The 23,581-nt window shown below is 33.2% G+C and overlaps 1 pseudogene; it reads left to right on the top strand.

The window, feature by feature from the left end:
- Window positions 1-14,312: 14,312 nt before the first annotated feature.
- LOC126950971 (putative elongation factor 1-alpha-like 3) lies at window positions 14,313-15,342 on the top strand (annotated as a pseudogene).
- The last annotated feature ends 8,239 nt before the right edge of the window (window positions 15,343-23,581 follow it).

Below are 23,581 nucleotides of genomic sequence, written 5' to 3'. Positions count from 1 at the left end.
GGGAGTAACATCAGTTCCCTGCAATCTCACATTCACTAATTATCAATGGTCACTACTATCTAATGTAGAACTGACTCAATAAAGTAAATATGGTCATAATGAGTGCTGATATAAAGGGCTGGAAAACCATGAATGAAATTGCTAATGGGATTTCTCAATTGCTGTAATTGTGCCCTAACGTAGAAATCAATAATTGATTTATTGTATCATCTTACTTTTTATAACCTTTAGTGATACCTCACAGAATTCTGGTTAGATAAATCTTATTCTAGACTTAAATAACGTATCTGAAATTTGAGTAAGATTTTAAATGTTCTTTCTAATTTTCATTTCACATATAGAACATAAATTTAACAATTTCTCAAAATCCTTAAGAAAATTTTAACACATCATAATATTAGTTATAATAAATTATGTAATTACTTCTAATATCTCATTTATTCAAATGAAAAGTTTACCCTAAATGTGGTCAGTAGGATCATGGTTCTGTGATTACGCATTTCTGAAAAGGAAAAAAAAAGTTTTTCTAATTCCATGTTTTGAAGAATTATTCATGGATGCCACAATATAATATTTGAAATTTGATTTGAAATAATCATTGAGGCATTGAAGTGATATAAAGCCCAATTTCAATAAGTTGATACTTTCTTTTTTTATTATTATTATTATACTTTAAGTTCTAGGGTACATGTGCATCACCTGCAGGTTTGTTACATATGTATACTTGTGCCATTTTGGTGTGCTGCACCCATCAACTCGTCATTTACATCAGGTATAACTCCCAATGCAATCCCTCCCCCCTCCCCCCTCCCCCCTCCCCATGATAGGCCCCGGTGTGTGATGTTCCCCTTCCCGAGTCCAAGTGATCTCCTTGTTCAGTTCCCACCTATGAGTGAGAACATGCAGTGTTTGGTTTTCTGTTCTTGCGATAGTTTGCTAAGAATGATGGTTTCCAGCTGCATCCATGTCCCTACAAAGGACACAAACTCATCCTTTTTTATGGCTGCATAGTATTCCATGGTGTATATATGCCACATTTTCTTAATCCAGTCTGTCACTGATGCACATTTGGGTTGATTCCAAGTCTTTGCTATTGAGAATAGTGCTGCAATAAACATACGTGTGCATGTGTCTTTATAGCAGCATGATTTAAAATCCTTTGGGTATATACCCAGTAATGGGATGGCTGGGTCATATGGTACATCTAGTTCTAGATCCTTGAGGAATCGCCATACTGTTTTCCATAATGGTTGAACTAGTTTACAATCCCACCGACAGTGTAAAAGTGTTCCTATTTCTCCACATCCTCTCCAGCACCTGTTGTTTCCTGACTTTTTAATGGTGTGAGATGGTATCTCATTGTGGTTTTGATTTGCATTTCTCTGATGGCCAGTGATGATGAGCATTTTTTCATGTGTTTGTTGGCTGTATGAATGTCCTCTTTTGAGAAATGTCTGTTCATATCCTTTGCCCACTTTTTGATGGGGTTGTTTGTTTTATTCTTGTAAATTTGTTTGAGTTATTTGTAGGTTCTGGATATTAGTCCTTTGTCTAATGAGTAGATTGCAAAAATGTTCTCCCATTCTGTAGGTTGCCTGTTCACTCTGATGGTAGTTTCTTTGCTGTGCAGAAGCTCTTTAGTTTAATGAGATCCCATTTGTCAATTTTGGCTTTTGTTGCCGTTGCTTTTGGTGTTTTAGACATGAAGTCCTTGCCCATGCCTATGTCCTGAATGGTATTACCTAGGTTTTCTTCTAGGGTTTTTATGGTATTAGGTCTAACATTTAAGTCTCTAATCCATCTTGAATTAATTTTCATATAAGGAGTAAGGAAAGGATCCAGTTTCAGCTTTCTACTTATGGCTAGCCAATTTTCCCAGCACCATTTATTAAATAGGGAATCCTTTCCCCATTTCTTGTTTTTCTCAGGTTTATCCAAGATCAGATGGCTGTAGATGTGTGGTATTATTTCTGAGGACTCTGTTCTGTTCCATTGATCTATATCTCTGTTTTGGTACCAGTACCATGCTGTTTTGGTTACTGTAGCCTTGTAGTATAGTTTGAAGTCAGGTAGCGTGATGCCTCCAGCTTTGTTCTTTTGACTTAGGATTGTCTTGGCAATGTGGGCTCTTTTTTGGTTCCATATGAACTTTAAAGCAGTTTTTTCCAATTCTGTGAAGAAACTCATTGGTAGCTTGATGGGGATGGCATTGAATCTATAAATTACCTTGGGCAGTATGACCATTTTCACGATGTTGAGTCTTCCTATCCATGAGCATGGTATGTTCTTCCATTTGTTTATGTCCTCTTTTATTTCACTGAGCAGTGGTTTGTAGTTCTTGAAGAGGTCCTTTACATCCCTTGTAAGTTAGATTCCTAGGTATTTTATTCTCTTTGAAGCAATTGTGAATGGAAGTTCATTCATGATTTGGCTCTCTGTTTGTCTGTTACTGGTGTATACGAATGCTTGTGATTTTTGCACATTAATTTTGTATCCTGAGACTTTGCTGATACTTTCTGAAGGAGATAAAGAGGTTCACATATAATTTACCTGTTTTATAGATATTTTGCCATCACTTCTTCTTCATAATAAAAGCAAAAACAAACAAAACAAAAATGATGTGGTTAGTTTACTATTCAGTAAAGAAACATTAATTCTCACCTAATGTCTCAAACTATAAAATATTGACATTAAATAATAAAATTGTATACATCTATTTTTCCATTTTATTAGTAGCAAACTTTGTGTTAAAAATCTTAAACAAAGCAAGGTAAGCAAGTACATAAATATATATGTTCTCCATGTAGCTATTTGCCACTAACATGTATCTTAGTAGATTATATGTTCAAAATTAGAATACTCTTTTGATTTTACCTTTTTAACCCTGTTTTGAAAATGAGTTATATAAAGGTAACTGAAATGACTAAACTGTGTCCCCCAGCATTTATATGTTGAGGTCCTCACCTCTAGTATGTTAGAATGTGACTATATTTGAAGATATGGCCTGTAAAGAAGTAATTAAGTTATAATAGAGTCATTAGCGTGGGCTCTAATGTAGTAAGTCCAGTTTCCATACAAGAGGAGGAGATGAGGACACAGAGAAATATCAGAAGTGCACACACAGATTATCTGATTACACAGTGAAGTCTGCCTTCTGCAAGCCATGGAGAGTGGTCTCAGGTAAAACCAAATCTGTCACCATCTTGGTCTTAGACTTGCAGCCTCCAGAACAATGAGAAAATCAATTTCTATTGTTTAAGCCACACTACCTGGGGTATTTTATTATGACATTTTTAGCAAACAAATACAGTAACTTTTCCTAATTTTTTTTTCTCCTTCACGTAATCACCTTTTCTTTTAATATGTGTAGTAGTCTGCTAGGACTGCCATAACAAAATACCTGAGACTACATGAAGTAAATAACAGAAATCTATTTTTTTACAGTTCTTGAGGCTGGAAGTCAAAGTTAAGGTCTTGGCAGGTTTATTTTCTCCTGAGGTCTCTCTCCTTGACTTGCAGAAAGCATCTGCTAGATGTGTCCTCAGAGGGTCTTTTGTTTGTATGCACATCCCTGGTGTCTCTTTCTCTTATAAAAAGACTAGTAATATTGAATTAGGGCCTCACCCTTAGGACCTCATTTAAGTTTAGTTACCTTGTTAAAGGCCACATATCTAAATATAGTCACTTTAGGTTAGGGCTTCAACTTATGAATTTGGGAGTCAGCACAATTGAATCCATAAAATATGCATATGAAATGGGCACTTTATATGTTTATTTGATTATAGACATGCATTTTTGTATTCAGGAAATGAGAGACGGTTAAAGATTTGCATAAAAATGCCTGATTATCACTATTCCTCCAAAATCTTTTTACTGTGTTATGAATAACCATTCTGTAGATAGGCTTCATTCTACTGTCATTTCAAAATGCAGTGCCGGCTTTTTTAACTCTCAACATAATATCTGCCTTTTATAAAATTCAAGACCATTAATCTCATGTCTTTATTATATGATGGATTATTCTGTAGCCCCTCTTTCTGAAATACCCCTCCACCCCCTATCGACATTTTTGTTTTTTAACTGTAAAAAAAAGAAAATCAAGCATGAATTTTATTGAAAAGTGCCTCCCATTTGAGTCTCATGAGCTGTGAAATATAGTTTGGATACAAGGACGAAGATAAATAGTTTTCATTTTTAGCCTACAGAAAATAATTTGTTCTGCTCTGGGAACTAGTAAATCTAAAAACCACCCTGACATAAATTCTCTCTTCTTTTAATAACAACGAGCATTTAAGTGGATGGGTGAATTCCTTTGGACTCCATGTGATTTATCAGAACAAATCTTATTAAAACTGTAATGCTTCAGACAATATTTAATATTAGTCATTCATTTAGGATTAAGCACTGTATCTAGGACAGACTTTTAAAACTAAAACGAAATTTAAAGATCATTCACAAAAAATTGCTGAATCTTGAAAATCTTGAAAATCTTGAAAATTTATTCTCTCAATTATTATTATGTATATTTCTTTGTTCTTTAATTTGAAACTGAGAGAACATGTTTAATTACTCTGTGGAAAAGTAGGCCTATAAAGTTTTAGTGTTGAACGTTTCTTATTATACCCTATAATTGGCTTGTTTACCTTAAAATTGATGTGAAAATTAAGATGTTGCCATGACAGGTGTGTAGAAATGACTAGTATCCTTGCATTATTAACATTAACTATACTGATATAATCATACTACTAATTCTTACACATATTTTTACTTATTTATTTTACAACAATATGTTCAAATCATAAAGATGTAGTTAATATGACTATATTTAGGAAAGTATAGTAATATACCTTTTAATCATAAAGTTTTGAATTTTTAATGACTTTAGTTAATGCTTCCATCATCTCTCAATTTGGCCACTGCAAAACTTTATGAGATCCACATATATGTCAGTAACCAACTTTGCAGCCAGAACATATTTTTACATAAACATCTGATTATGTTGCTTTCTAATTTAAAACATACTTTTTACTATTCTTAAAATAATAAAAATGAGCTTGATCTGCCTACCCTTCATCAGGCATTCCCTCTGCCTTTCTACACTTCTCTTTAACCTGCCTGTTTAAGTTACTCCCATTAACCTCAGTGCCTTTGCACAGCTGATTACTAACAGAACATCTACATGTACTTTTTCCATTCATATCTTAATATTTTCATCCCAGATATAATCTGTACAGATTGTATATTGTAATTTAAATGTCAATTATTCAGAGACATTTTGTTTCTTTCCCCCAAACTTCCAAGAACCTCATAGTTCTCTCTTCCTTTATAATAATATATTCAAATAAATGCTTAATGTCTATATCTTCCCTAGCTTTTAATTGTTATGAACATAAGGAGTTAGTCTTTTTGTTCATATTATATTCCACATACATAAAACTTCTAAAAATGGAAGGTCAAGGCAGGTGGATCGTTTGAGCTCAGGAGTCCCAGACCAGTCTGGGCAACATAATAAAACCCTGTCTCTGCAAAAATACAAAAGAAATTAGCCAGGCTTGTTGGTGTGCACCTGTAATCCCACCTACTTTAGGAGCTGAGTTGGGAGCCTGGGAGCTCAAGGCTGAGGTGAGCTGAGCCATAATCATGTCACTAAGATCTTGTCTAAAAAAAAATCTTAAAATGTTAGTTACTCAGTGAATGTTTATTAAACAAATGAATAAAAGCAAGAGAAGAGGATACTTTGGGAACAGTAGACTAAGTGTTTCCAAGATCAGCTGCTCCATTAAAATAATGTAATGAGAACATTAGCAAAACATTGAAAACAAATTTAAAATAAACTGTTTTCAAGACTCTAAAATTAACCAAAAATTTGCAAAATTTCAGGAACATTTATTCAAGAAAAATAGTGAATCTCAATGAAAACAGTGAGCGTTTTGTACCTTACATTGCCTCATTTCCATCCCACTTTTCATAGTGGTACCCTCAAAAATCAATAACTTCACCCTGGCGCAGAGGCTCATGCCTGTAATCCCAACACTCTGGGAGGTAGAGGCGGGAGAATCACGAGGTGAGGACATGGATACCATCCTGGCTAACATGGTGAAACCTTGTCTCTACTAAAAACACAAAAATTAGCTGGGTGTGGGGGCGCACACCTGTAATCTCAGCTACTCAGGAAGCTGCGACAGGAGAATCTCTTGAACACAGGAGGCAGAGGTTGCAGTGAGCTAAGATCATGCTTCTGCAATCCAGCCTGGCATCAGAGTGAGACTCCATATCAAAAAAAATTAATTACCTCACAACCAATGTACCTGTAAAAACCGCCACTGTAGTACCACTTAGAGGGGTCTGACAAGTTTGGAGCTCCTAAAAGTCCCATGTCCAGAAAATTCTCGTTATCTGACTAGACTCACAGTCCTATCAATACAAATATCCATAAACCCAGACTGATGTGGTTTGGCTTTGTGTCCCCACCCAAATCTCACCTTGAATTGTAATAATCCCCATGTGGCAAGTGCAGGACCAGGTTGAGATAATTGAATCATGGGGGCCGTTTCCCCCATGCTGATCTCATGATAGTGCATGAGTTCCCATGAGATCTGATGGTTTTATAAGGGGCTAGCCCCCTCACTCAGCATTCATTCTCTCTCCTGCCTCCCTGTGAAGAGGTGCCTTCTGCCATGATTATAAGTCTCCTGAGACCTTCCCAGCCATGCAAAGCTGTGAGTCAATTAAATCTCATTTCTTTGTAAATTACCCAGTCTTGGGCAATTCTTTATAGCAGTGTGAGCACAGACTAATACAGTAAATTGGTACCAAGGGAGTAGGGCACTATTATAAGGATACCTGAAAATGAGGAACCAACTTTGCAACTACACAACGGACAGAGGCTGGAACAATTTGGAGGGCTCAGAAGAAGACAAGAAAATGTGGGAAGATTTGGAACGTTTTGAACATTTGAAGAACATTTGAAGAAATATTGATTGAAAACTTTCTAATCTTGATGAAAATGTTAATTTATAAGTACATGAAGCTTAAGAAATTTTAAGTAGTATAAACTTAAAGATATGTAACACCTATTATCCACACCTATTAAATAAGTGAAAGCCAAGAAAGAGAGAATCTTGGAAGTATTAAGTGGGTAGTGACTTATCCTACACAATTTTCCCTTGACAATATTTGTAGCAGACCTCGCGAAAGAAATCAAGAAAGCCAGAAGATTATATTCAAAGTGATAAAAAAACAAGACTGCCAATCAAGAGTTCTATATGCAACACATAACCCTTCCTAAGTGAATAGGTAATAAAAAAACAGAGAATCTGTCATTAGGACACCTGACCTGCAAGGAGTACTAAAAGAAGTCTTTCAGTATGAAATAAAAGGTACTAGACAGCAACTCAAATTTGTATAAAAAACAGTAAGAACTGATAAAGATATCATTTTTATGGGGTTGTATACAAATGAAATTTTCTTGATAAATCACAAAGGAGAGGGTGATAATGATATTATATTGGAATACAATTTAGTATACTATTACAATTAAGTTGATATTTATCCAAGCTAGATTGCTTTAAATTAAGATGTTAATCCCCAGGATCACATCTAAGAAAATTACTAAAACAAATATAGTAAACAACATCCTAATAAAATTTAAGTGATACCTTAGAAAATAACTATTTAATCCAAAGAAGGCAATGACAGAGAAATACAGGAATATAAAACACCTAAGTCATATAAGAATCTAATAGCAAAATGTCAGGCATAAATTTTGCATTATTGGTAATTATGTTACATGTAAACAAAGTGAATGTACATATTGTCTGCAAGACAAACACTTTAGATTTAAAGACACAATAAGTAGAAGGTACTTATGTACTTTCTAATGGAAAAAAAAAACAACTTGTCATGTAACCAGTAATCAGAACAGTGATTGAGTAGTTACAACAATGAGAAAAAGACTTTCAGACAAAAATTGTTGTCAGAGAAAAAAATTGGACATTGTTTACTTATAAAAGTGTACAACTATTAGAAGAATGTAACAATTATAAACATATATGCAACTAACAACAGTGTTCCAAATTACATTTAAAAACCTACAGAATTAATGAGAGAAATATACTATCTCAACCATAATATTGAGACTTAAATATCCTACTATTGACAATACATAGAACAAGGAAACAGAAAATCAACAAAAATTGGAGGCTTGAATGACACAAAAAAATCTACCAATTCTAACCAATATCTATGGAATATACTATGCAACAACAGCAGAATACACATTTTGTTCCATTGCATATAAAATATTTTCTTGGAGAGACTATATGTTCAGCTATAAAATAACCTCAAAATATTTGAATGGCTTAAATCATACAAAATATATTATCTATACATAATGGAATAAAATTAACAATAACAAAAGTACATTTGGAAAATTGAACAATATGTGCAAATAGTGTGGTGCGCTCCTAAATAACCAATTTAAAAAAGAAATAAATCACAAGGGAGATCATCAGATGAATAAATACAAAATCACAATATACCAAAAGTGAAGGGATGCAGCTATAGGAGTACCAATGGAAAAAAATATATTGCTGTAAATAACCATATTAAATGAAAGAAAAGATCTCAAATCAATAACCTGAATGGCCACCTTAATAAACTAGAAAAAGTACAAACAATGTAACCCAAAGCAGGCTGAAGAGGAAAATAATAAAGCTTACAGTGGAAATACATTATTGATAAAGGATAGGAGAAATTAGCAATATCAAAAGTTTGTTTCCTGAAAAGGTCAACCGGGATGACAAGACTTTATCTGGACTGATCAGATAGAGTGTATGATGGAGAAAGTACACAAAACATTTAAATAAGCAATAAGAAAATTATAAGAAAATACTATTAAAAAACTATATCCCACTATATTAAAGTAGACAAATTCCTAATAAAACATAAACTATCAAAAGTCATTTAAGAAGTAATAGAAAATCCAAATAAATATGCAATAAGTAAGAATACTGAATTAGTAATCAATTTTCAACCAGTGGGATCCCATGCCTAGCCAGCTTCAAAGATGAATTCTATTGAACTTTTAAACAGAAATAAACATCAATTCTTCACAAACCTAACTGAATATAGAAGAGAATTGACTACTTTCTAACTCATTTTATGAGGCCAAAATTACTCTGTTGCCTAAACCAGACAGGCTTCACAAGAAATGAAAATTTTACAATATATTTATGGATACACACTCCCAAATTATCAAGAAAATACCAGCATTGTGATATCATCCAGACCCAAGTAGAATATTGGGAAGGTTCTGTCTCAGAACTAATTTTCTGAGGAGTTTTATTGACTAACTGTATCATCCATTGCTTTGTTCCCTTACTGGAATGGACAAAAAGGTATAAAGCATCATTTTCCTAGGAAATTGTTGGAAATGAATTGATCTGTTGCTTCTAGACAAGAAAATCATGTTAATCTAAACCAAAATGTGCTTTTCAATGGAGATGATCCAAAGAGAAATTAAGATGATTAATTCAAGACAAGAACAAGTCTGATGGCTGATTAAACTCATGGCTGAGTGTAATGAAAACCTTCTTGATGATAATCATTAAGTGATAGGAGCCACAAGGACCATATTTGGTCACAGAAATATAAAAGAAGGCATCAGAAGCTACCAGGATACTTACTATCCTTTGTTCACTCCAGTATCTGGCTTGTCTATCAAGATTTTGTACAAATGTTCTGTTAGAGTACCTACTTAAACACTTATAAAATGGCAAGAGTCATCACTAGCAACTAGAATCTAGATAGTTTCATTTGGTAATTTATTTATAAGGATTTCAGAATCAGTTCATTCTAACCTTTGTACTGACGAATTGGAGTGATTCTCAAACCAAGTACCAGGAAACTGAGACGACATAAAATGTTTCTAGAAAGTGAAAGTTACTGCTGATTCTAAAAATTTCACCTATTCCAATTCTGAGCATATATGGCAGCCACAGTTTCCAGTTTTTTCTAGATCAGGTGAGATACGTTTTACTCTCAGCAACTTCAGAACAGAAAACTTCCTATGATTCATCACATAGGTAATATACATTAGCACTGTTTCATCTGACCATATCATACATCAACTAAAATAATAGGCAAAATTACATACTGAATGATTTAAATGATAGTCTTTTTTTATGTTTTATGTTCATGTTTTTATGTTGATATTTTCATTTTGTATTGTAATATTTTTCCTAGTTAGAAACAATGGTTTTAACTTTTATTTTTAAAAATTCAAATTTTCAATCAATAGTAGGTAAATTCCAATTGAAAAGCCAAGCAATTAATGCCTAACCTTTATTTCATGTATATTCCTAATAGAATATTAAGTATTGATAATTAGTATCAATAAGTATTGATAACTAGGAGCTGTGGTATTAACATGGCCACAACGATGCCGTTGTCCTGCATGTTAATTTATTCGTGAAGAAACAAAACCTGCTAGTAATGTCAAAAATTTTCAGCTTTTTTCCCCCTGTGGTCATGGGGCAATCTACATTCTTGAGTTTGGTGATATGACTTCTCAAACGAAAGCTAGTTGAATAAAAGTTTATTTCAAATGAAAATTTTCTAATAAATATGGCTGATGGGACAATGGAAGTAAAGAACATTCTCACAAAGAGAGATGAGAACTGCTCCATAACTTGTAATGAGAACTATGTGGGTGTTATAAATTGAATTCGAGTCATGGGAATTTTTGTCTGACATTGAAAATAATCTGAAGTTAAACAGGAGAATAAAAATATGCAATATCCCTACAAAATCATGCATATCATAAATATATACTATAAGCCAGTATGTTGTCTAAGCAGATTTTGGCAACTATTTCAGCAGCGCTTATTTCTGGGCAGCATTTGTGGGTCATTTGGCAATAACATTCTCTATAGGTTTTCAATGAATTGCTCTTAGTAAATTAGATGTCAGTGATTTTATTTTGGAAAACTTCTTTATAATTCAATTGTGCTTTGAACTTTTAATTTATGACCCTAATTGTATAATAGGAGGTAGTCAAAGCAGAGTATTACTAGGAAAAGCTATTTCCAATAATACAGTTGAGAAGATATTCTGAAAAAATCCTTCTGTTATGAAACATTACAAATTTGCTATTAAATAATGATTTACACCATGTTAAATATATGTCCTTGATGGAAGCAAACTAAACAGAATATTCAAAGCTAAAAATAAAACAGGCAAAATCAAGGAAGCTAAGCAGTCTCTGATGCTAATAAATGCCCTGAGAATCCAAAGACCTTAAAATGTTTAAGGCAGGCTTAAGAAGATAAGGGAAAGCCTTGCATAAACACACAATGAGGAGTAGAGTCTAAAACTTCTACATATATTCTGCCTAAAATGGTTTACGTATTCACTGAGATAAAGAACTAGGAAAATAAAATTCACCTCCTAAAAGATAATAACAAGGAAATGTCTCTGCTGCTCCACGGTTTAAAGTGTCGGAAAAAACTCTCTCCAAAATCTCACAAGTATAATGAGCTCCTCAGGGAGTGCTGTGGCCACTAGTTACATCATTATATACTCCCCAAATAAAAGATACATATTTAATTCTCTATCATTAAAAACTTTATAATTTAAACTCTCTCCAGATAAATTTGTATTTCTATATGCTTTCACCATTAAATTCTGCCCAAATTTGAAAAAACAATAAACATTACAGGAACTTCTCCCAAAAACCAGGAAAAAGAACTCTTCCCAACTTATTACTGTATAAAGCCTTAATACCAAAATTTAATAAGGAACAGAAAGTAAAGTGATAATCCATTTTTTTCAATGAACATAAAAGCAAAATCCTAAACAAAAATTTTTAGAAAATCAACTCCTACGACATACAAAACCTACAGAGAAACCAAACAAAAATATTATATTCACCAAGATTTATGTAGGACTGCAGTGGTAGATAAACTTTCAATACATTATCAAAAAAGTAACAAAAAAAGTATGATCTTGATAGATGCAGAAAATAATCTAAAATATAAAATATAAGAATGTAGCATCTGTCCATTAATATAAATCTTCTGAAACAGGAAAAGAGCAGGGATACTTTGTCCTAACAAAGGCTATTTACAGACGGGGAGACACAGTGTGTGGAGTAAATAAAACACATTAATAAAAAATATTGAATGCTTATCTTTTGAGATCCTAGCTTAAACAAAGATGACTGCTAAACACTTTTATTTATTATTGTACTGAAACTCAAAACCATTGCATTATATCAAGAAAATGTAAAGTTAAGTATTATTATATAAGGAGGAAATATTAAAATTTTGATAGAAAAAAAAAACTTTTATTTTTCGAAATAATTCTATTACCTGCATAGAGCACAAAAGGTTTTCTGTAAAACAGCAATGCAAATAAACAAGATATTTAAGTTCAATTCGCTTAGTTTAGGCCTGAAAAAAGAACCTCAATTACATTTTTATGTCTATCAGTAAAATGAAAAAGTATAATTAAAATATATTAAAGTAAACCATATAAATAAAAGCAAGGATATTTAGATAGGAATACAACAATGATGTAAAATTTACCCAGAGAAAATTTTAATTCTCAATGAAGATTATTAGAAAAGACCTAATTATGTAAAGATAATTTGCTTATGGGTATGAAAGACGCATTACTGTAAAGGTAACAATTGGCTGTTAATTGATAAATTGAATGCAATTTAAAAATTTTTACATGGTGTTTTCTTACAAAGAACATTGACAAGCTGAACCTGAATGTTATAGAAAAGCAAAATAGTATTACTCCCAAGACACTCCTGAGGAAGAGTAAGCAGGGTGACTGTCATTCGAGTTATCAATCCATTATAAAAACTACACTGATTAAAATATTGTGTCATGGACATCATCATTTTAAAAAAGATCTATGATAGCTATTAGTGAACCCAGAAATTCAATATTACTTAGGTTATGTAAGAAGTAGAGTGTGTTTCAAAAGTCTAATTCTAACACTGGCATAATAAATTCATATTCCAATGTGGCAGTAAGGAGTTGATGCCATCTTTCCGCTGCTGGAACAATGTCAGAGGATGCCTGCTAAAATGCAAATCTTAAATAAGGTCAAATGTCTCACCACATACTATCAAAATGTCAAGATTTTAATTGAAAGTCACTCGTTATAGCAAGAATCTATAAGATCTCATGTTCAATAAAATGAGAAAATCAGCAGATACTAAAACTAAGATGACAGAAACATTTAAATGATCACAAAAGAAATTTAACACAGCTACCATTAACTGTTTCAACAAGTAATTAAAAATACATTTGAGACAAGTAGAAAGAAAAAGTATAACACAGAAATAGAAAGGCACATGAAAAAACTAGAAGATTAAAAATGTGGAAACTTTAAAACCGAAAAATTCAATAGACAAAATAAAAATATATGTAAGTGTGCTTTTATACTGAATATTGCAATATTAAAGAAAATCTAAATAAATAGCACCACAGAGTTTATACATTGGAAGGATTATGGTGAAGATGTAAATTCTCCCCAAATTGAGAGAAATGTTCATTGCAATTCCTCTGAAAATCCCCATAAGACTTTTCTAGACAAGTGTATTCTAAAAGTTGTATTGTAAAATTTATATAGAAATAAGAGGAAATAGGCAGGGCGTGGTGGCTCAAGCCTGTAATGCCAGCACTTTGGGAGGCCGGGACGGGTGGATCACGAGGTCAGGAGATCGAGACCTTCCTGGCTAACACGGTGAAAACCCGTCTCTACTAAAAAATACAAAAAACTAGCCCGGCGAGGTGGCGGCGCCTGTAGTCCCAGCTACTCGGGAGGCTGAGGCAGGAGAATGGCGGGAACCCGGGAGGTGGAGCTTGCAGTAAGCTGAGATCACAACACTGCACTCCAGCCTGGGCGACAGAGCGAGACTCCGTCTCAACAACAACAACAACAAAAAGAAATAAGAGGAAATAAAAGTAGCTAAAGCAATACTTCAGATAATAAAATGGGTACACTCACTCTAGTCAATAAGAAAACTTAACTATATAGCTACTGTATTCATGACATTATGATTTTGAGAGGTAGAGATACAACAAAGATAAACAAAACAGAATGGAGTACCCAGAAATAACTTCCAAGCAAGGATGGCCAACTGAGTTTTCACAAAGGTACAAAGCAATTCCTGGAGTAAGGATGGTACTTTTAATAAATGATGCTGAAGTCATTGGCTATTCGTAAGGGAAATTAAAAAAACACATCCTACATTAATATTAAATAAAAATCAACCATAGACTTAAATATTAAATATGCCTTGGTTCAAGGGATGGAAAGTCACCAGTAAGGATGGCAATGCCAGTGGAACCATGTTGCTTGAGGCTCTGGACTGCATCCTACCACGAACTTGTCCAACTGACAAGCCCTTGGTGATATTGGTACTTTTCCTGTTGGCCAAGTGGAGACTGGTGTTCTCAAACCTGGTATGGTGGTCACCTTTGCTCTGGTCAATGTTACAACTGAAGTAAAATCTGTTGAAATGCACCATGAAGCTTTGAGTGAAGCTCTTCCTAGGGACAATGTGGGCCTCAATGTCAAGAACGTGTCTGTCAAGGATGCTCGTCATCGCAACGTTGCTGGTGACAACAAAAACGACCCACCAATGGAAGCAGCTGGCTTCACTGCTCTGATGATTATCCTGAACAATCCAGGTCAAATCAGCGCTGGCTATGCCCCTGTACTGGATTGCCACATGGCTCACATTGCATGCAAGTTTGCTGAGCTGAAGGAAAAGACTGATATCTGTTCTGGTAAAAAACTGGAAGATGGCCCTAAATTCCTGATATCTGGTGATGCTGCCATCGTTGATATGGTTCCTGGTGAGCGCATGTGTGTTGAGAGCTTCTCAGACTATCCACCTCTAGGTCACTTTGCTGTTCGTGATATGAGACAGACAGTTGCCGTGGGTGTCATCAAAGCATTGGACAAGAAGGCTGCTGGAGCTGGCAAGGTCACCAAGTCTGCACAGAAAGCTCAGAAGGATAAATGAATATTATGCCTAATACTGCCACCCTGGTCTTAATCGGTGGTGGAAGAATGGCCTGAGAACTGTTTCAACTGGCCATTTAAGTTTAGTAGTAAAAGACTGGTTAATGATAACAATGCATCGTGAAACTTTCAGAAGGAAAGGAGAATGTTTTGTGGACCACTTTGGTTTTCTTTTTGGAGTGTGGCAGTTTTAAATTATTAGTTTTTAAAATCAGTACTTTTTAATGGAAACAACATGACCAAAAATTTGTCACAGAATTTTGAGACCCATTGAAAAAGTTTAATGAGAAAAAATTTACTATTAGACTTTTAGGATATCACATAGGGAAAAACTTTTACAATCTACGGTTTATAAAAGTTTTTATATATAACACCAGGAACAAGATCAATTAATAAAAAGAGATAAATTGACTTCATCAAAATTAAAATTATTTTGTGTGTGCATTATTTTGTAGACAGAATGAAACAGCTTTCTCAAGCTACAGACAGAGAGAAAGTATTATAAAAGCACATATCTGAAAAAGGACTTATATCTGGAATACATAAAGAACTCTCAAAATGCAACAATAAAAAATCCAATTATAAAATGTCAAAAGATACATAGAGACAATTCACTGAAAACCACATTCTGATGATAAATAAGCACACCAAAAGATATCCAACATCACTAGCCACTAGGGATATGCAAATTAAGACTACAAAGTGATATTACTACACAACCATTAGAACAGCAAAAATTTTAAAAATGTGAAGTGACAGTACCAAAAGTTGGTGAGGATACAAAGAAACTGAATCTCTCCTACACTGTTGGTAGAAATGTAAAATGGAACAGCCACTTTTAGAAGTAGCTTAAAAAGTGGTTTGGAAATTTTGTAAAAAAAAACCTAAACATATGCTTATCATATGATCCAGCAATTGCACTCCTAGCCATTTAAGCCAGGGAGCTGGAAATGTGTGTCTATGCAAATATCTCTACACAAATATTTATAGCACCTTTATTTATAACATCCCCAAACTGGAAACAACCAAAGTGCTCCCTTATGGACAAGTGGTTAAATAAACTTGGTACATCCAGATAATAGAGTATGATTTAGCAATAAATAGTAACAGATGGCTGATGCAATCGGCAGCTTGAATGAATCTTGAGGCCATCAGGCCGACTGAAAACAGCTAATCTTAAAAAGGTCACATAGTATGTGAAACTTTTTACATAACAATAAAAAGTGGCCAAATTATAGAAGAGAAAAAACAAATTAGTGGTTGCTGAAAGATAGAGTTAGGGACTATGAGAAGATGGTGAACGGCACTGTAAAGGAATAGCACAAGGGGGATATTTATGATAATGAAAGAGTTCTATGGCTTGATCGTGGTCATGCTGACACCAACCTACACGTGTGATTGCACAACGTAGAGCTACACTCATACGTTGTACCAATGTTCGCTGATAGCCATGGTTGATTTTATTATTTTTTATACTTGAGATGCCATCTATACATTATTTTGTTTGCCTTCCAAGCAACAACATGGTCAAATAAACGTTGTGGATACAATTTATAGAAATATAATTTAGGTTACTACTTTTACAATTCTATAGTTACCACTGCTATTGGACCAAAGGCCTAGTAAAAAAAAATAAATAAATAAGGTGAAGAATTATACAACTATGATATACGAAGAACCTTCTTAACTGGTAGAAGGTGGGCTGTTGATTGCTGACATGGTCTTCTACAAGTCTAATGTAACTTAAGGCAGCAGCTCCTTCTCTGATTGCGTATTCTTCGCTGTCTGAACTAATTCTGTTCAAATGTGGGCAGGTTTGTATAAGAATGGCAACAGAAATCCAGATAAAGTCACATGTTGTGTTTTAAGTTGTATGTCCTCCTTTGCACTGCTTTTTGGCTAATGAGGCTATAAACCAAATGAGAGTAACCTTGAAATATGTCTTCATCATCCTTGCCAGTTTTAACCTTTGGAATCTAGTCTATCTATCTACATGGAAAGATTTAGCTAAAGGTACAGTCTGGCTAAAAACATTCTGAGATGCATATTTTCTTGGCAATTTTTTATTTAGGTGAAACTGACAATATAAAATTTAACCACGTCAAGTGAACAATTAAATGGCATTTAGTACCAATCAAATTAAACAATTAAATGGCATTTGCTCTGTTGTAAAACTACCTCTTCTATCTGGTTTCAAAAAAATCTTCATCATTACAAAATAAACCTTCATATTCATGAAATAGTTGCTTCCCCGCCTCCTCCAGCTCCTTTAAACCACCAATCTGCATTTTGTGCTGTTGTAAACATATCTGTAAAGGTATTTGTTTGAATACCTGATTTTAATTTTGTGGGGATATATATGAAGGCTTGGAATTTGGTGGTTATTTAGTAATTCGGTGTTCAACATTTTGTTTCGTTTTGTTTGATTTTAGAGAGGAGGTCTTGATCTGTCACCCAGGCTGGAGCAAGCTCTACAGTGTAATCATAGCTCACTGCACCCTCAAACTTCCGGGCTCAAGTGATCCTCCCATTTCAGCCTTCCAAATAGCTGGGACTAAAGGCATGTGCCACCATGGCCAACTAATTTTTGTTTTTGATTATGTTTTGTAGAGACGAAGCTCTTGCTTTGTTGCCCAGGCTGGTCTCTAACTCCTGGGCTCAAGTGATCCTTCTGCCTGGGACTCCCAAAGTGTTGTAATTACAGGTGTAAGCCACTGCTCCCAGCTGTGTTTAACTTTTTGAGGACCAACTTTATCAAATAAGGGTGGCACCATTTTACATTCCCATCAGCAATGCATAAGATGTCCAACTGTTCCATATCCTCCTCAGACTATTATTCTGAGGGTTTTTTTTGTTTGTCTCTTTTTTTTTTTTTTTTGATAGTTATCTCAGTGGATTGAAGTGACACCTTATTTTAGTTCTGATTTACATTTCCCTAATGTCTAATGATGCTGAACATCTTTTTATGTGCTTGTTGGTCATTTGTACAGCTTCTTTGGAGAGATACTTATTCAAATTCTTTGCCTTTTTTTTAAATGGACTTTTTGTGAGTTGTTATGAGTTCTATATATACGCCGAATACCTTATCAGATATAAGTTTTTCTAAAGTTTTTTCCATAATACAGCTTTTCTTTGTACTTTCTTGTTTCTTTAAATGAACAACAGTTTTCAAATTTCATGAAGTCTAAATTTTCTTTTTTTTTTATTGTTGTTTGTGCTTTTGTTGTCTGAGTTCTAATTGTGAAATAACTGCTTTAAAGAAATCTCTTCCTGCTGTCATGAAATAATTAAGAGTTCAATATATTTTAAGGTTCAATTTCATGTGAGCTTCTGTAATTTTACAGGTAAAATTTTAGCTACCTTTTTGTATCATAAACATGTCATGGTCCATTTTCAAATATAATATGTCAAAAGGTTTATGAGTGCAAATAAATTATTAATACAATTCTTATGCTCATTAAGTATGGTTACTTTGTACCTAGAATATTCTGGAATATTTCCATTTAGACCATCAATCTGTGGTTTTGAGAATTAATTTAAAGTATTTTCAAAAGCCTTTGAATCTATAAAAGGAAACTTCAAATTGGAAGGTGCATGAGGTAGCTGAAAGATCGAGGAGCAGATGATCAGAATTCTTCATTCGAAGCGTCTTTCAGTGATTTGCTATTTGATCTCAGGCAATTTACTTATTTACACTGAGTTATTTTTCTAAATCGATAACTGCTATTTGGAAATTTTACCTAATTATCTTAAAGAGAGCTTTTTTCACAATAAGAAGACACATTAAAAAGTTTAAAAAGAGTAATAATTAGCATTGGTTAAATCAACGGAAGGTTTGCTGTCATTTGTTTGATATTGAAACGGCACAAGATAAAAAGTGGGTATCAAAATACAAAGAAAAAAATTAATACCAATAATTTTGAGTTATCTTTTCAAATTTGGTTAATTCGAAAGGAAGAATTATAACGGTATCTTGATTATTTCGTTAATTTTACAAACAAATTCAACTTGCTCCCATTATCAGTTGCTATTTATGGTCCTAGACAAAAGTGTGAAATATTATTTTGCAGGTGAAGAAAGGAGCACTTTAATGTGGTTCCATGACATTGTATTCTCATTGCTGAAAGCCTGCATGACAATTTGATGATGTTAAATTGTTACCTTCTTATTCTAGCTATTAACTTGAATTGATATTTGATCTCTTTATAAAGAAGAAAATAAAGTATAACTTTAAAATCTTATTTTGTTTTGAAATCTAACACACTCATTGAAATCTAGCACACTCACACAACAGAACTAAATAGATTAATCAGTGACATGCATTATTCAGCTATCAAATAATCACCAACAATCATCTCACGGTAAGCTTCATAGGTCATTGCAGTTACCTTTATAGTATTAGAAACATTTAGTAAAGAATATTAACTAGGTTACCCAAAATATACTGTCTTTTTTGGTTTCTTTCTTCTGCAATAGATGACTAATTCATTGTAACGTTATCATGGCAATAATTTTTTATGCATGCCCCTTAGTCATATTCCTGATACTATTTAAAATTAATACTTTTCTTTCTTGTCTATAGAATATTCAGTTTTTCATTGTTCACTTAAAATTTAATTTCGTTTTTCTCCAGAAGAACCGGAAACCTATTTTGGGAAAATACATATTTCTTATTGCATTTGATTTAGCTTCAGAATTAAAGAATATGTTATAATCAAAGTGATTTCAAAGGCTAAGGAGGTATTATGGAAAGTGCTCAGGAAAGCTTACTAGGAACAAATGTTCTCAATGAACTAAAGATGAAGAGGATGGATGATCCCATACCAGCACACTGTGGTAATTTATAATGTACTTTGGGAGCATTCTGACCCACACATAAAAGAAAAAAAATACAGCATTTTGTTCCCTACTTTTGCCATTCCTCAGTTAATGCTTTTTACAGAGAGAAAACACAAATCAAGGTTATTAAAGTTTTTTTGTATTAAAGCTGTCTTTAAATTAATTTTTTAAAGTATCTTCACACACTTACCTATAAAACCATAGAAAAATAATAGGGTTAGATGGATAATGGGTAAATGAGATAATTATAAATTATTTGTAATAATGAACCAATACTGCCATCTATCGCTTCCAACACAAGTCCATCACACATAAAATTAATGTGCAATGAAATGAGGATATATGCCTCTGAGTCATTTTATATCGCTGAAATACCACAAATTTAATAGGCTAATGTTACACTTCAGAATGTATTAGGTTATATACAGCAGATATTTGTTACATTACATTGATTATATTTATTATCTTTTAGGAGATAGTTTCCATTTATCAGAATTTATACCCTTTCTACAAAGTTTTATATCCTCTGCGCAAGGTGTGAATGTAGAGTCATACTAAGTGTCAGATGTTTGAATCCTGAGTAGAAACCATGGATGTTGCATGTAAATGGTATTCACCTAAAAAATTAAAACAATCTGCAGATATGTAATTTATGCAACCATACTGAGAATTTCCATGCTCAGTTTTATACAAAACTTGCTGTAGGAAATAAAGGAGAAAAAAAAAGTCCAAAATCCTTCTGCCAAGAAGATATCCTTTCAGCAGTTCTCAAACTTGCAGTATTGTGCTGAGCTTCATTTTGCCTTATATTTTAGTTAACCAGAAGCAAGTGATTATATGTAAAGTGAATCTGGCTTTCAGATATCTCATTACCTGCCTGGACCCATTCATAGTAAAGTCATAGATACAGGAAAATAATCGAATAACATCCTGAATATGTTAAAATAAACAACAACAAAAATCAATGAAAACATCAATCCAGAATTCTATACCAGCAAAAATCTTTTTTTTTAAAAAAAAAGTGAATTTGAGACATTTTTGAAAAATGTGGTGGCTCACACCTATAATCCCAGCACTTTGGAAGGTCAAGGCAAGAGGATCATTCGAGGTCAGGAGCACAAGACCAGCCTGGGCAACAATGGGAGAATTAATCTCTATAATTAAATGTTAAAAATAGCCAGGTGTGGTGATGCACACTTGTGATCCTACTATTGGAGATGCTGAGGCAGGAGAATCACCTGAACCAGGGAGTTTGAGGCTGCAGTGAACCATGATTGCACCACTGCACTCCAGCCTGGCTAACAGGGTAAGACCTCATCTCAAAGACAAGAAGAAAAACAAAAAGAAACACGTAGAAGATTTACTCTACAGGAAATACTAAGGAAGGAAAATGATCTAGATTGAAATATGTTACAGCAAGAAGGATGTGCATCTGAAAGGAAAATTTTAACAGATGACTGTTTATATACCAATTGTAACTATATCATGTAGGAATTTTTCCAGTGGTGTTATTATGGTATAATTTATATCCAATAAATTTCACCAGTTTTAGTTTACAGTTTCACGAGTTTTAGCAAATGAGTACAGTCAGATAATCGCCACGAAAATTAACATATACACCAATTCCATCATTGGAGAGATTTCTCTAAATGTCCTTTGTGGCTGTAGCCAGCCTTTTCATTAACCGAGCATTCACTGTTTCAGGCCCCAATAATTTTACAGAGACCATATAAATAAAGCCACATGCTATAAACGATTTGGGTATCACTTATTTCATGTGGCATAATGCATTTAAAATACATTTAAAATGCATTATGATGTTGTGTATATCAATAATTTTTGTCATTTAGTAATATTCTGTTGTAAGCAAATACCATTTTTTTGTTTGTCTTTTTATTTATCAGTTGAGGTACATTTGTTTTGCTTCCAGTTTTGGTATATTAAAAATAAAGCTGGTATAAATATTCTTATATAGGTTTCTCAGTAAACTTAGCATTTTGTTTCACTTGGAGAGGTATCTAGGGTGGGATTACAGAGTCATATCGCAAGTGTATGCTTGATGCTCTAAGAAGACTCCCAAATTACTTTCCAAAATAACTGTAACATTTTGCATATTCAGTAATAGTGCATGAGAATTTCTTAACTTGTGTTCTTATCAACACTTCACGTTGTCTGTTTGTTTAGATGTTTTAATAGGGGTCTTTTGATACATTTGTCCAGTTTTTCATTTGCGATACCTTATGACGAATGATGTTGAACATCTGTTCTTGTGCTTATTTGTCATCTGTGTATCTTATCGGATGAAGTACTTGTTCAGATTTTTTTTTTTTTGAGACGGAGTCTCACACTGTCCCCCAGGCTGGAGTGCAATGCCGTGATCTCAGCTCACTGCAACCTCTGTCTTCCAGGTTCAAGTGATCCTCTTGCCTCAGCCTTCTGAGTAGCTGGGACTACAGGCATGTGCTCCCAACCCTAGTTATTTTTTTGTATTTTTAGTAGAGATGGAGTTTCACTATGTTGGCCAGACTGGTCTCAAACTCCTGACCTTGTGATCCACATGCCTCAGCCTCCCAAAGTGCCGGGATAACAGGTGTGAGTCACTGTGTCAGGCCCAGATTTTTATCCATTTTTTAAACAGGTTGTTTGTTTTTACATTGCTTGCAGTTTTTAGTTTTTGTTTTTTATTCTGGATGCAGATCCTTTATATAATTTGCAAATACTTCCTCCCAAAATGTAACTTCCCCCTCCTTTCTCTTAATACTATATTTCAGATAGCAGAAGTTTTAAATTTTTATAAAGACCAATTTATCTATTATTTTATCTTAAAATATGTGTTTTTGGTATCATGTCTAAGAAATCATTGCTTATGTTAAGGTCCCAAAGACTTTCTTGTATGCTTAATTCTACAAGATTTTAAGTTGAAAAATATTGTCTTACATTAGATCTAAAATTGGTTTTCAGTTTTTTATAGGAAGTGAGGTATAAATGGGGTATACATGGGGTATAAAAAGCTGTTATATATATGTATATATATTAATATATATATTTATGTATACAAATATAAAAACATTTGTGTGTATATAAGTTGCATATGAATATATAACTATATATACAAATATGTATAATCAATATATATTTATTATAGAATATGTTATATATGACTTATTGTATATGTTGTATATTTATATAACTTTTATAATATATTTAAATAACTTTTATGTAATTATATGTTATTTGTTTATATAGTTATATATAATTATATAAAAGTTATATAAATATGTAACTATTCATATATATACAACATATGCAATATGTCAAATATAACATATATTCTATAATAAAAATATCCCTTTTTATAAATGGTTATCCAATAGTTCCAGCACAGTTTATTGATGTATTTTGTTTTTTATACTTAATTATTTTTGTGTATTTGTTGAAAATCACTGACTATATTTAGCGTTTCCATTGCTTGACTCTCTATTTTCTTCTACAAATTTACATGTCCATAAATATGTCTTGGTTTAAATTTACATGTCTTGGTTACTGTAGTTTTGAAATCTGATAATGATTTGTCTTGAAGTCAGAAAAGATAAGAAATCTAACTTTGTTCTCATTTATTGTCAAAATAGGTTGGCTATTCTAATTCATCTGTATTTGTACCTGAAATTTAAAATCGGCTTCTCCAACACTAAAA

The sequence above is a fragment of the Macaca thibetana genome, chromosome 3 (genome assembly GCF_024542745.1).
Source record: "Macaca thibetana thibetana isolate TM-01 chromosome 3, ASM2454274v1, whole genome shotgun sequence".
NCBI classification, from domain to species: Eukaryota; Metazoa; Chordata; class Mammalia; order Primates; family Cercopithecidae; genus Macaca; species Macaca thibetana.
The sequence above is the reverse complement of the archived record's forward strand: the minus strand, read 5'-3'. Positions and strand labels throughout refer to the sequence as shown.